Source organism: Euleptes europaea, chromosome 6 (genome assembly GCF_029931775.1).
Source record: "Euleptes europaea isolate rEulEur1 chromosome 6, rEulEur1.hap1, whole genome shotgun sequence".
Lineage (NCBI taxonomy): Eukaryota > Metazoa > Chordata > Lepidosauria > Squamata > Sphaerodactylidae > Euleptes > Euleptes europaea.
The window spans coordinates 38796858-38811662 of NC_079317.1; positions in this window are offsets into that span (position 1 = coordinate 38796858).

Below are 14805 nucleotides of genomic sequence, written 5' to 3' on the forward strand. Positions count from 1 at the left end.
GCATTGAGCCTTTCTGCTTTCTCTTTGTCCTCTGTCAGAGTTTCTCCATTCTCACCCAACAGTGGGCCTATTGCCTTTTTTGCTATAGTAAGATTTTTAAAGATTGCTTGCGTTTTCTCTTGATTAATTTTAAATCCTGAAACTTCACTGTAAGAGTCCAATATACCTTTCAAAGTATTAGCAGAGTGAGTAGGATCATCCAAAATCAATAGAAGATCATCCGCAAATGCTCTCAGTTTAAACTCATGTTTCTTTATCTTTAGACCATGGATGTCTTCTGATTCTCATATTTTACAGCATAACGTTTCCAAGACCAGAATAAAAAGCAAAGGTGAAAGTGGGCATCCTTGTCTTGTCCCTTTTTGTATATTGCAATTTTCTGACATTGATTCATTTACTAATATTTTCGCTTGTTGTTTTGTATATATTGCATTTATACGTCTTTTAATTTTTTTGCCAAAATTCATATTGTCCAAAACCTTTTTCATAAAGTCCCAAGAGACCATATCAAATGCCTTTTCTGCATCCAAAAAGATAAAAGCAGCTTTATGCTGAATATTATGTTCATAGAACTCTAAAACATCTAAAAGTACTCTAAGGTTATCTTTAATTTGTCTTCCCAGAACAAAGCCTGCTTGGTCTTCATGAATCAAGTCTTTAATCAGTTGTTTAATTCTAGTTGACAAAACAGAGGTATATATCTTGTAATCCACATTAAAAAGAGAGATAGGTCTATAATTTGTAACCTTCTCAGGATCTCTTCCAACTTTATGAATCAATGAGATAAAAGCATGTGTCCATGTTTCAGGAATAAAGCCAGTATCCAGTATTGTATTGCAAACCATCAACAATGGATTCAGCAGATGTAATTTAAATGTTTGGTAAAACAAGGCTGTTATTCCATCTGGACCAGGGGTTTTATCTGTTTTTAGCTTAACCAGAGCTTCTTCTAACTCTTCCAAGGAGATTGGTGCTTCCAAGGAATCCTTTTGAGCTGATGATAACTTCGTAAGATTAATAGATTGAAGAAAGTTGTCCATCTTCTTATTCGAGATCTCATCCTTATGATATAGTTTAGAATAGAAAAATACAAATTCTTTCTGAATATCTGTCGTAGTATAAATTGGTCCTTTTTGTGTTTGTATTTTGGCTATGATCTTTTTTTGAAACGAGTCTCTTAGCTGGGTTGCCAAAAATTTACCTGGACGGTTTGCATGCTCAAAATATTTTTGCTTTGCACATTTCAATGACTTGTTCATATCTTCTGAAACTACCATATTTAGCTGGTGTTTAAGGACATTTATTTTCTGTAAAATAGTATTTCTTTGGATTTCTTGAGATTCAATAAGAAGGTCTTGTTCTAATTTTTGTAAATCCCAAAGTAAACTGTTAGTTGATTGTAACTGTTGTTTTTTCCATGCCGTGTGTTTTTGGATCATAAATCCTCTAATCACTGCTTTAAAAGCGTCCCAAACTGTATTTAAGGTAGTTTCTCCATTCATGTTTATTTTTAAAAAGTCTTTAATAAGAGCATGCAATTCTGTTTGGATTTTCTCATCTTTCAGGAGTCTGTCATTTAGCCTACATCTAAATGCTTGTCTATTATTCCACTCAAAAGAAATTGGGTTGTGGTCAGAAAAAGTTCTTGGTATAATGTGTACTTTACATAGTTGTGTAAAAATAGACTTGCTTGCCCAAATCATATCTATTCTTGAGTGTGAATCATGTCTTGCTGAATAAAAGGTAAATTCTTTAGCTGTAGCATTCATTGTTCTCCAGATGTCCTAAAGTTCAAAATCACTCATCATTTGAAAAAAAAGTTTTGGGGAGACATCCCTCTTTATCATCTTTAGCTTTAGATTTCTTGTCCAAGGTAGGTGAAATGACTCCATTAAAATCTCCCATCAATAAGACCTGTTCTTCAGCGTATTGGAGCAAAAGTTCATGTAGTTGTTTATAAAATACTGCCTTTCCTTCATTTGGTGAATAAATCCCAGTAATCAATGTTTTTTGTCCCATTATTTTTATTCTGATTATCACAATTCTGCCTTCTTCATCCTTGTATACAAGTTCTGGAGCCAAGTTAGATTGTGCATATATAGCCACTCCTCTGGTTTTTGTTTTAGATGATGATATGAACACTTGACCCAGCATCTTCCTTTCCAAGAATTTTTTTATCTTTTCTGGCTATATGAGTTTCTTGTAGACATATTAATGTATATTTTTGTTTATGCAAAAGTTTAAAAATCCTTTCCCTTTTAATTTTTTTCATTCAGTCCATTCACATTCCATGAGATTGCTTTAGCCATGATGTTTGTTTTTTACATAAGTAATCTTATGATGCTTGTCCTCCAACTGCTCCCTGAAAAGAAAGATCTTCTTGTTGTTCTTCTTCTCTCTCTACAGGAGAGGAACCCCCTAGGTCTTTTCTGTACTTTCTCATAAATTTTCCAACGCCAGCTAATGAGTTGATAGTGATTCTAACCCCTTTATACAAAAAAGTTAGGCCTTGTGGTAATATCCAGCGGTATTTTATTCCATTTTTTCTTAACGTTGCCATGAAATATTTGTAGATATTTCTCTTTGACATCAGATGTCGAGGGATGTCTTTTAAAATTATAAGATGGGCTCCACCTATAGACATTGGAGAATCGTAATGTAACTGCATAATAGCGTCCTTCATTCTGATGTCATAGAAGGTGATCATAACATCTCTTGGCTTAGATTTCTTTAGCCTTGCTGGTAAAGGAATCCTGTAAATCCTATTTATTGCATGATCTAAGGCCTGTTCTTCCATTTGGGTTAAGCCAGCTAATGTCTTTATTAAAATTCCTCTATCAGCTCCATATTCTTCAGGCAGATTGCGTATGCGAAGATTAGTCTCTCTGACTTTCATATCCATCATTGCCAGCTGATCTTTAGTGGGTTCATCCTGGGAATGTATTGCATCAATCTGTTTTTCATGACTTTCTATTTTTTTCTTTATGTCCTTCTGTTCTTCTGTAACTTTTTAAACTGATGTATCCAATGTTTTCATTTCCGCTTGAATTGTAGTGACTTGAGTCTTCACATCTTTAATTTCTCCTGTCATTGTATCCAGTTTTTTTGAGTGATGGATTGGGTAAAAGTATTCAGCATTGTAGTTAGTTGGTCCATCTGTTTTGATAGCTGCTCTTGTTGTTTGGACAGCTGATCATACTGTTTAGTATTTGATTCATTTTGTTTGGCAAACATCTCTATAATTTTCTTATCCATGACGACTTCTTGAGTGGGTTCTTTACCTTTAGACAATGCAGGTGAAACAATATGAATGGATCCTGACCTTTGGCGAGGGGCTGACATTTGGCATTAGACGTTTATTTTTATATGATTTTGGCAGGTTCAGTGAAATGAGTGTCTAGAGTGTGGGTAGTATAATATCTTTTGGCAAGTGTGGCACAGTAAAAATCGCTGGTTAAAATTGCTTATTTCAAAGAATAATTAAGGTTTAAAAGATCAAGGTACCATAAAGTTTTCTGGATGCTCTAGATCGGCTTTTAATCAGGAAACAAGAAGTTCACCGGTATCTTGGAATCGTGGACCTTCCGTTGTCACCTTCTCTATGATTTTATAGCATGGGAGCTATTTGAGTGTTGCACTGAGATGACGCACTTCCGGTCCTACGAGGTGTCAGTCTCTTCCCGTCCCTCCTCCAAGGCTTTCTGATTGGAGTATGCCGTTTTCCTAGAGGCTTTTCCAGTACCTCATCTTAAGAAGAACGTGACTGAGAAATTCTCACAAGCCAAAACAAACGGCAGCCATTAAATAGGAGGGCTTTAGCTCTCTTCTTCCACCAGCAATGCTAAATCCAATTGGTAGTTTGCCATGTCTTTCAAGAGTCAAATGGTTTAGTCTACCCACAGATGAAATTGATAGAATCTCTGCCACTTTATCTGATAAGTTATTTGCCAAGGAAAATTCTTGTTCGGAAGGTAAGAAGACGTGGTTTTCGGTGGTGGTTTTATCAATCGGTTAACAAGTCTTTATGAAGGTGAAATCAAAAGAGTTGTTGTCACTCACTCAGATTTCAGGAGGTGAGGTATTCTTTTCTTTAAGATGGTTAATTGGCCGGTAATAGGTAGAGGAAGTCCAAGCCTGATGCCCAAAGAAGCGCTGAAAGCGATGATTTTCCCCTTTTCCCAGTGGGACAGCATCCAGACCTCCGGGGGACTTATAAAAGCTCCCTCGGAGAGTGTGGGAGTCACACCGCTTTCTTCGGGTTGCAGGGGTATTCCTGCTTCCCAATTCACTAATTAGAATCGGGTTGGAGCGTTGAAACACTCCAAAATATAGCGTTTCTTGGATTTCCCTGGGAGACTCTCCCAGAGAACTAGTGCTATGGATGAGCACACTACCGGAAGTCTTGAGTTTCCCAATTGATTTTGAGGGGAGAATAGGGTTGCCAACCTCCAGGTGGCATCTGGAAATCTCCTGCTATTACAGTTGATTTCCAGACAACCAAGCTCTGCTCCCTGGAGAAAATGGCTGCTTTGGAGGGTGGACTGTTTGGAGGGTCCTCCCCTCCCAACCCCTGCACTCCCCAGGCTCCACCCCCTAAATCTCCAGGTATTTCTCAACCCAGAGCTGGCAACCCTAGGGAAGACGAATGTACAGTGCATTACGTTTTGAAATGTATTTGAACCTTTGTTGTTACTACTATTTTATAAAAATTGGAGTAGCTACCAGTGATGAGATAGACGCCTTGTAACCTTTGATGCTTTGCACATTTTTTCTCTAAGTTGGAAAAAAGCCTTTTTTGCAACTGCATTAACTTGCTTCTCCAGCAATAATGTGGGGTCCAGTAAAACCTCTTAAGTGAGTTGGCAAGGGTCAGCTGAACCCCACTGAAAGTGGGAAGCATAATGTCCTTCAAGACCTCAGCTTTCCCAACTAGCATAACGTTTGCATTTCCAGTGTTTAGTTTCAATTTGTATCAGTGCCCCCAGGGCTGTCAACCTCCAGGTGGGGCCTGGAGATCTCTTGGAATTACCCCTGATCTCCAGACTACGGAGATCAATTCCCATGGAGAAAAGGCTGCTGTGCTGAGCCAGGTCAGGTTACAGAGAGTCTCAGGTTGCTGGAGGTCTCGACAGCAGATTGAATGCAGCCACTAGGAACCCACAGCAGGAGTCTGGCGAGAGTCTTACCGGGAGTTGGGAACAGGAATCACCGTCGACATGCAGGGGCAAGGTCAATAGTTCCAGTCCAAATAGTCAGAATTCTATTGAGTCCTTTCAGGGAAGAGTTATCAGCAAAGTCTCTGGCTTCTTTGCAAAGTTACTTTCCCAATGCTGGTTTATCTTAGGCACCGCTTTACCCTGCTTTCTGCTTGTCTCAGATGGCATTCTCTGATGACTCACCATCCTCCATCCGTCTCCTTAGTGCTTCTAAAAGGGCGCTGCATCTTTTAGCCCGAAGCACCATTCTACTCGGTTGCCTATGATGTTTATCTGCTGCAGGTGAGCTGGGGGGAGGGTGTCTTAGGTGTGCTGAGTTCCAGCTGGAGCTGGGTCAGCAAAGTGAGGTGGTTCTGCAGCACTGTAGAACCCTCAGCAGGGCTGGCATGTGATTCTTCCTGCTGGAATTCAATTTGGCATGGACTCTCGGCTGTTTGAGGTTCAGGGGAGACTGGTTCATCCTGGCCTGGCTCTTCCTCTGATGATTCCTCGCCTGGCGAGGTCTGGGCCACGACAGTTGCTTTTGAAGATGGACTCTATGGCATTATACTACTCTGAATCCTTCTCTTCCCCAAACCCCACCATCCATCCCCAAACCCCTAGGAATTTCCCAACCTGTAACAAAGAGGGGAAAATGAAGTGAACCAACAAATAAAGAAGGTTCCATGCATTTATCTACCCATTCCTTACCTTTCAGCGGCTGGGGACAGTGAACAACTTAGGCGCCTCCAAAGCTGTTTCCCAGAGGCCTTTTCTTTTTAAAATGAGGCATTTTGCCCCATTGAGAATAGAGAGGCCGCGCCTGCAAAAAAAACCATTCTCCCTGCTGGCGTGCTGGGCCCAAAGGGGACAGAAGGCTGCCTACTGGCAGCTCCACCACCACCCCAGCACTCCCCGGGAACACCCCCTGGGATGCCGGAGTGGGGCTTTGTGCCGGTGGGATGCTGGTAGAAGGCCCAGCCAGCATCGTTGGAAGTCAGGAATGGGCTGAAAGGAGCTCTTTTTCATCTCTGCTTGGGCAGCTGCTGTTTCCATACTTTCTGAATGCAAACTGGCTCTATTATGATGATGGTTTGTGTTAATCTTGTGTTTGATATTATATCATAAAGTAGCTTTCCTTATACACAACCTGTGCTTGTGTTTCTGGCTAAGTGAAAACAAAATCAGCAAGCAGCTTAAAAACACTGGAAATATATAGGAGAGAGAAATGGGAATAATACTACACCCAGCATCTGTTCCTTGTTTAAAGATATCACACATTTATTCCTTCCTTCAAAGTTAAACCCCTTCCTATTATTTATTTAATTTAATTTATTATATTTTTATCCCGCCCCTCCCACAGAATGCAGCTTGTGGCGGCTAACAACATAGCAATACAGTAACAATAATAAAACTATAATTTCAATAAAATCCAATTTAAAAGGTCAGCACACAGCAAACTAACACTTTTGCCATAAAACATCAACAGCATCGATGGTAGAGTCCACCAAAATTACATTAGTGGAATGTCTGGTGGAATAATTCCATCTTACATGCCCTGCGGAACATACACAAGTCCCGCAGGGCACAAGTCTCCACAGACAAAGTATTCCACCAGGTCGGGGCCATGATGGAAAAGGCCCTCGCTCTTCTTACACTCAATGAGGCTATTATATAGTCTCATTTTGCTTGTTTCGGTCTTTTCTACAGAAACATTTATTTTTTTTAAAAAACCTGCACTTAAGTTGTTTCTCATTTCTCAGATGGCTGAGGCTGCCATTAACTTCAGCAGTCATATTATTAGAGAAATGGATTGCATTTCTTTGTAATCTTCTACATGCATCTACAAATTGTATTACTTTAAAGGTCAAGATAAGTCTTTCGTACCATAATGAGAGTAATGACAAATAATGGTACTTGTGTTCATAAATTAGGCCTTGTCCATAAACATCCTTTTACACAGATGCTCAGTGGAAATCTATTAAATATTAGCAGTCATCTGGGGGAACTGGGTACAAAACAACCTTAAGGAGGAAGATTAATTGTAGGATTGTTTAGGTAGCACAGTGAGGTTAATGCATCAGGCTTTGCTAAAGTTGAATTGGGGAAAAAATTATTAACTCAGTTACACGAAAAAGGTAAGTGGAGTTGTTGACATGAAATATGAAGCATAATCGCCTATAGTGAATATGGAATCATTGTCTTTGCTATGACTTTCTTTAGAAAGAACGTGGAAGATATTCTGTTTGGATTTTAACAAAGCTGCTTAGACAACTCTACCATCTTCTGAACATCTCTCCTGAACACATACCTAAAGATCTTGGGGAGGGGTCTGTTCAGATGTGGCAATTGTAAGATCTAGGGCCCCCTTGATAGCATTATCTTTTCTTTCCCTCTTCAAAAAGGCCCACATCTCTTGCTCCTTTCCAAGTTTCAAGAGGGTAGTGTAGAAGGCTTTTAATGTGATCTTTTAATTAGTGAAGGACCTTCTATCTAACTGCCAATTCCATATGACTATGGGATGTTTTTTGATCCTATACTTTAAGTATGAAGGGTTTAAAATCTTTTTATGTACTTTATTTTTTAAGCTGAACCAGCTGGTTCTGTGGGATAGAAAAATTTAAATAAACTTTCCAATTCTTAGTTTCTGTTCCATAAGTGTTGTACACTGCCAAGATTAGGAACTCCTTTGCCTTTGGAAATAGCCTATTCTATGTCACTATCTATTCATATGTACAATAGTGGTAACCCTGGCAGAGAAACCTTTTCACCTTATAAGGAGTGGACTCCCAAGGCAGTTCATAATGGAAATTTAAATAAATGTTATAGTAAAACCACAATTAGTATGAAGAAAACAAAAAAAATCAAAGATAAACATTTTTAACTCTTTTCCATTGAAATATACAGTTTGTACTTTCAGCTGGAAAGCTGAGAGCCAGCATGGTGTAGTGGTTAAGAGCGGCGGACTCTAATCTGGTGAACCAGGTTTGTTTCCCCACTCTTCCACATGCAGCTTGCTGGGTGACCTTGGGCTACTCACAGCCCCACCTACCTCACAAGGTGTCTGTTGTGGGGAGAGGAAGGGAAGGAGATTGTAAACCGGTTTGATTCTCCTTAAAAGGTAGAGGAAATCGGCATATAAAAACCAACTCTTCTTCTTCATCATCTAAAATAGCAATGCAACAATAAAAGCAGCAACAGTCACATAAGTAGTAACAGCAGAAGCAGTATCATCAGCAACCAGATAAAATTCTCTGACACCTCTTATTCTTCTCCTTACAACCTGAAGGGAGCCAGCCAGCCAGATTTCCTTGCAAAGGGTCTATAGAAAGGCGATAGCTTCAGTATCAGAGTGATTATTGGGAAGGGAGGCTTCTTGTCAGTTTATCAAGTAGCACTTTGGAAAAGACTTGTTGAATATTTCTGCTTTAATGCAATATCCTTATGAAAGGTCACTTCAATAGAAGCATACAGTAAGAGCAAAATATGGTGTTTAATTCCCAATAAAATTGCTTAAGAAAAACCTTGAAATTTTACTCCAAGAAAGAGACAATGAACCTTCATGAATGCTAACTACTATTACATTTGCAGGTCATCCAAGTCTACTATGTTTCATGATCTGGAGTTCCATTCCTCCTGATTTCTAGCCTTATGACTTTCTGGCTTCCATTTAAAAAATGTGCAGGCCCCATTCTAACAGTGAAACGTGCAAAGCTGCCCTCAGTGGCATGTGTATTGTCCTGGTCTGTTGCCTAGGCGACCACCATTGGAAACTGATCAGTCAGCCCAAGAGCGGTGTTACATAATAATTCTTTCTTTTAAAAAAATGTTTAACTGAAATTCTAAAGTCTGTTGCGAAGCAGGAATTTCCCCAAGCTTGGGAGCATTGTTTCATTCATGTCTTGATCAGCCCATTACCCAATAGCAGAAGTTTTCCAATTCAAAGGTGGAACTCTGGTCTCTTGGGAAATGTAGTTTTTGCTCTTCCTGATGAAAGCACCTCTTGCCCAGCTCTGTAAAGTATTAATTATCTTTGAAGACCATGGTGTGAATCCCTAGGGTTGCTAACCTCCACGTACTAGCTGGAGATCCCCTGCTATTACAACAGATCTCCAGCCTATAGAGATCAGTTCACCTGGAGAAAATGGCCACTTTGGCAATTGGACTCTATGGCATTGAAGTCCCTCCCCTCCCCAAACCCCACCCTCCTCAGGCTCCGCCCCAAAAACCTCCCGCCGATGGCAAAGAGGGACCTGGCAACCCTATGAACCCCTGTAGATGGATTCCTGCCAGTGGAGCACAGCTATCTTGCCTCCCCCATTACAGCCCCAAATGCCCCTGAAATGCTGCTCCTAGGGGGTGGGGTTGCCCAGGAACAGAACTGGGGGAGCATATGGAGCTGCAGCAGAAAGAGGAAGCAAGAAATTCACTCTCCATGGACCGAAGTGTACAAGGAGACTTCCGTGAGTTCAAGCCTACGTACTGATTACATACGGGTGTATCTGCTCTGCTGATCCATATGTGGACACAGGCTTGTTCCTGTTGGAATTAGTAATGTCTAATGGGCAAAGAAATGAAAAGAAGACCCAGCAGGGGCAGGCAAGTGGTCAGCTAGATAGGAATGTTAGGTTAGTTACCTTCCATCCTTTTATGGCACCTTTTATCAGTTCTTAGACTGATATTCTTAGGTCTAGTTTCCTCCTTCTCAGAAGTTCTTCTCTCCCTCCTTAGCCAGTTAGACAGCTAGAGGCTATCTCTGTCTCTTAGCTTTCCTATCAAAAATATACTTCCCTAATAAACATTTAACTTTACCTTTAATCTAGGGTTGCCAGGTCCCTCTTTTCCTCCGGCGGGAGGCTTTCGCGTTTAAGCCAGTATGCACGCTCGCCAACGCACTCGCGGCACTTCCGGTTTAATACTGGAAGTGCCGCCTCGCAAAGGGACTTTACCTCTTAGTTGGAGTAGTAAAGTGGCCTTTTACAACTCAAGGTAAGAGGTAAAGGCCCCTCGAGAGGCGGAACTTCCAGTTCTAAACCGGAAGTGCCGTGCGCGGTATGCACGATGCATGCGTGCATGTTTGCCCACTGACCTTCAGGTGGTCGGCGGGCAGAGGGGGCAATTGGCGTGGGTTTGCCCGCCACCAGCAGGCACTTGGCAACCCTACTTTAATCAGTGAGTCTGCCGCTTCTCTGCGTAACTAGTACTCTGCCAACAGTTCCTACCTACTTGCCATCTTTTTAACCCCACAGTGAAATTAAAGTAACATTTTTGAAAAGATAATTTATCACATTATCTCTCACAAATGAAAACAAAAACACTTTAACCTATGTAATCATTCTCTCAAAGTAACATTTCAAGAAATGTCCTCATAATTGTGCCATTGTAACTGTACAGATCTATGTATTCTATTGGTTCTACTCCATAACTGAGACTATTAAATGAAATCCAAAGAGCATGGAACTTACTCATTGCCCAACAGTGTAGAATAGACATAAAGCAAATAGATGTATATGGAGAAGATAAAACTTCAGGAGGCAGAAGCTAAGCAACCTTGTTAAAAAGGATAGCTGCTACACTATGATCTCCTTACTGGTGTAAAGAAACCGTTCAGCTACTTTCTATCAGTAGAGTCAATGCAGCTCATATAGTAATGTCACCTTGGCATTAGCTTGTTCCAAATCAAAACGTAATTTCCTCCAATTTTAGTGGCACATAAAGGCGCTTTGTTGTAGCATTTATACAGAAGCTACTGAAATTAGCCCTTAGCATTTATGTTCATTCTTAATGTAGTTCCTTTTGAGTTAGCAAATGGCTCATTTAGCACCCCTAGTTTTCTCTAATAATCCTGCAATTCATAAGCATTTTGGAAACAGTTTCCACAAGTAATCTTCAATCCCATGGGTCACCTGCAAACGGTTCATTTTGAATATGTTAAGTCTTGTGTCATGAGACCTTCAGGGTCACTTGAAATTGCTGTTCTCAAGCCACTTTCTCTTGAATAGCCCCAGTTTTATTACCCTAACACTCATCTATGCATATAAGCAGGGGACCTGCACATGGTATGGGTCTGCTCTTTCCCATGTTGCTGGAAAAACTGGAGATGGCTCTGGCCATATGGAAGAAGTCCATGCCCAGAAGCTGAAGCAACATGAGGGTGTGGAGTAACTGAATTCTGATTTATTCTCACATGGCGAAGGCTTTCCATATGACCTTGGCAACCCAGGAAGAAGGCAGTTCCCACTACCAACTCTACAGTGAATGAAATGGTGGCCCTCAGGGAGTGGATTTTTTTTGGGGGGGGCAGCAGCTTCTGTCGCCTCACCCTGCCTCCATCAGCCCAACCTCCCCCCAATTTGGGTGCCTGTTCTCTAGGCATCTTCAAAGACAGCACAGAAAGTCATGCACACACAATAGAGTTCCCAAACTTTTAGGAATGCAAGAGGAATGAAGAGGGAAGGTAGATTAGCTTATCTGCTGATGGATGGTGAGCAGTGTTGAACACCTCTTCCCTCTATGTAGGGCACTCCCCACAACAAATATCTTCTTTTGCAAATGCTGAATAGCAAGTGGGGTACCCGTAATAATTTGGGGTGGATCTCATTTCCCCACTCCCCTTTCTCTCTTGCTCTTCCTATTTTCCTTCCCCTGGCAGTGCCTGAATCTCCTCCACTTTCCTTCTTACCTATCTTTTTTGTTTTCTCCCCTGTGGCCCCTACTCACACATGGTCTCACTGTGTGGATTTTTTGATCCACTCTCTCAGACTATTGTTCAGAATTAGATATAGTGATAGTTCTCTTCTTCAGAATGGTGCTCCCTCATTTTACTAATCACTGCGTCAATGCTTTTCCTTCAATATGTTCAGCAGCTAATTCAAACCTCTTGTAAGGAGTTTCTAATCCCTATTTGATAGGTGACCAAGGCAGACATAATATTGACTCCTATAGTTTGCAAATTAAGAATTGCCTTGAAAATGCACCCCTCTCTCCTTCTCCAGTGTGAATTCCCCTCTCCCTGCCCTTATTGGCATTAACCATTGTAGGTTAACCAACATGTAAATCATCCATCACAGTTAATGCTAATCATTATTCCTACCCAAACCAGAATTTAAAACCGTGATCTGAAGCATGTTTTCACATTGTGACTACAGTGGTGGGAAGTGAGGTGGTGCACTCAGAAGTAAGAGATGGGAGCAGAAGCCAAGGAGGAAGGGGTGCGCCAATGCCCGTACCAGCACTTATTGTGAGGTGACAGTGGGGTTCTAAGGTCTATTGCACTAGCTGTCAACATAAGCTGCTAATATCATGGTCTATACCTATCCTGGGATATGCTAGTGTACCCACCTAGCATTCCTCATGCTTCTACTTTTATCTCATGTTGTCTGGTGCCCATCTCCACTCCTAGCTGAAGCAGTCTCTTGCTTACGAGTCTCCACTGATCATGAATGAACCTAGTTAGTATTAACAATGGTAAGCACTGGTTTACTTGGAACCACAGGAGAAGGTGGAGAGGAGTTGCAAGCTTAAATGCCGTATTTTTCGCTCCATAAGACGCACTTTTTTCCTCCTCAAAAGTGAGGGGAAATGTCTGTGCGTCTTATGGAGTGAATGCCGGCTGGGCGCGTGCGCATCAGGACGGCGCAAGCTAGCGTTCCCCGCCCCGATGGCCAGCTGGGAGGTGGGCCGGGCCGCACAGAGCGAGCCGGCGCACACGCCCAGCCGGCTCTGTGCGGCCCCTCCCGCCTCCCAGCTGGCTGTCGAGGCGGGGAACGCCGGCTCACGCCGTCCCGACGTGCACGCACCCAGCCGGCTCTGTGCGCCCCGCCCGCCTCCCAGCTGGCCGTCGGGGCGGGGAACGCCTCCCAGCTGGTGGGGCGCACAGAGCCGGCTGGGCGCGTGACCGGTCTGTCGGCGCGAGCCGGCGTTCCCCACCCCGACGGCCAGCTGGGAGGCGGGCGGGGCCGCACAGAGCTGGCTGGGCACGTGCGCCGGCTTGCTCTGTGCGGCCCCGCCCGCCTCCCAGCTGGCCGTTGGGGCCGGGAACGCCGGCTCCCGCCGTCCCAACGCACACGCACCCAGCCGGCATTCGCTCCATATGACAAGTTTTTAGAGGAGGAAAACAAGATTTTTTCTTGTTTTCCTCCTCTAAAAACTAGGTGCGTCATATGGAAAGGTGCATCCTATGCAGCGAAAAATTCAGTACTCATCTACCCAGATTTGGGTATTTTAACTTGAAGAATGCTGGAAACCCACAAGCTTGAAATTGTTTGGTTCTTGTTTGACATTTCCCCCTTATTTTATTACTCTTGTTTAGTGAGCCAGGGAACTCAGCAACAAAATTAAGAAGATAATATAAAAATGCTGAAAGAGAAGAAGCTACAAAATTCTGGAACAACATTGAAATAATAAACTGGCAGGTTTTGTTATAGTGGTGTAGAAATAATTATGGGATCAGGTAGAACACAATTCCCAAGTGGAGTGTAAGATAGCACCTTAAAAATCACTGTCATGAAGTAAAGGGTGGTAAAATTTGCATGTGAAAAGAGGGGGGACAGCATTATGAAGAACTGTGAAATTACACCAGTATTTATTATTATAATTTTGTGTCATCCCCATTTCATTTCAGTATGACCTGTAAGAATAGATTAAATTAGTGCCATTTTCTTCTCTTGTTAACATCTTTATCACAAGAGCAAGCTGTCAGGATTTTAGTGTCAAAAATAGTCTGGGAATTACTGAAGGCAATCTTTGGGACTATTTTCCTATGCTGCACTTTGATTGGCTAGCATAATCTAGTTTCCGCTTCCTTACAAGCACTGTATAAGGTGACAATCAGCACAAAAGCTTTCAAGACCATACATTTGCCAATGGAAAAAGTGAAGAACTTCACTGTGTTTTAATCTATAAATTAATGAACAGGTACAGTTGGGAAGATGTACGTAAGAGGGGAACAAAAAAGCAGAGAAGACAAAAAAGGACTATATATGTGCCAAATGTTGCCAAATATTGTTGAAATTCTTGTATGTTTTGCCTTAAAGAAAATTCTTCTTTGTCAGTTGCCCATTAAACCATTCAGTTCAGTTCTCTGAAGAGAAAACAATACTTCATGACAAAAATAATGCACTATAAATGCACATTATAAAATACCAAAGTATTTATGGAATATTGGTTATAAACTATTTTCCCAATGCTTGACAGTGGAGATTTTCCCAACAGAAGAGAGGACATTATTGTTGTTGAAACCTGTATATTCATTTTTAAATATATTATCCTTCCCCCTTTTTTTAGAATTCCTTTCTTTTCTAATGTAATTTTCAGAAGAAGGAAAAAAGAGAGAAAAGTGGAAAGGTAGGAAGAATGAAGAAAAACCTGTTTTAAAATGTTGGAAATACAAACGCTTCATAGGACTCATATTTTTAAAATGGGGAAATTATTGCCTTGGGAATTATGTGTTGTAAATATGGCTTAAAATGTTTTGGAAATGAAAACAGCGCTTTTTTAAGTTCCTACCATCCAATATGTTTCTTAATCACAGAATTCTTGGCATGATGCATCCCAGCCCTTTATTAAAGTAGTCTTGCAAGCCTTTTTGATGTGCAAAATCAGCTTTTGA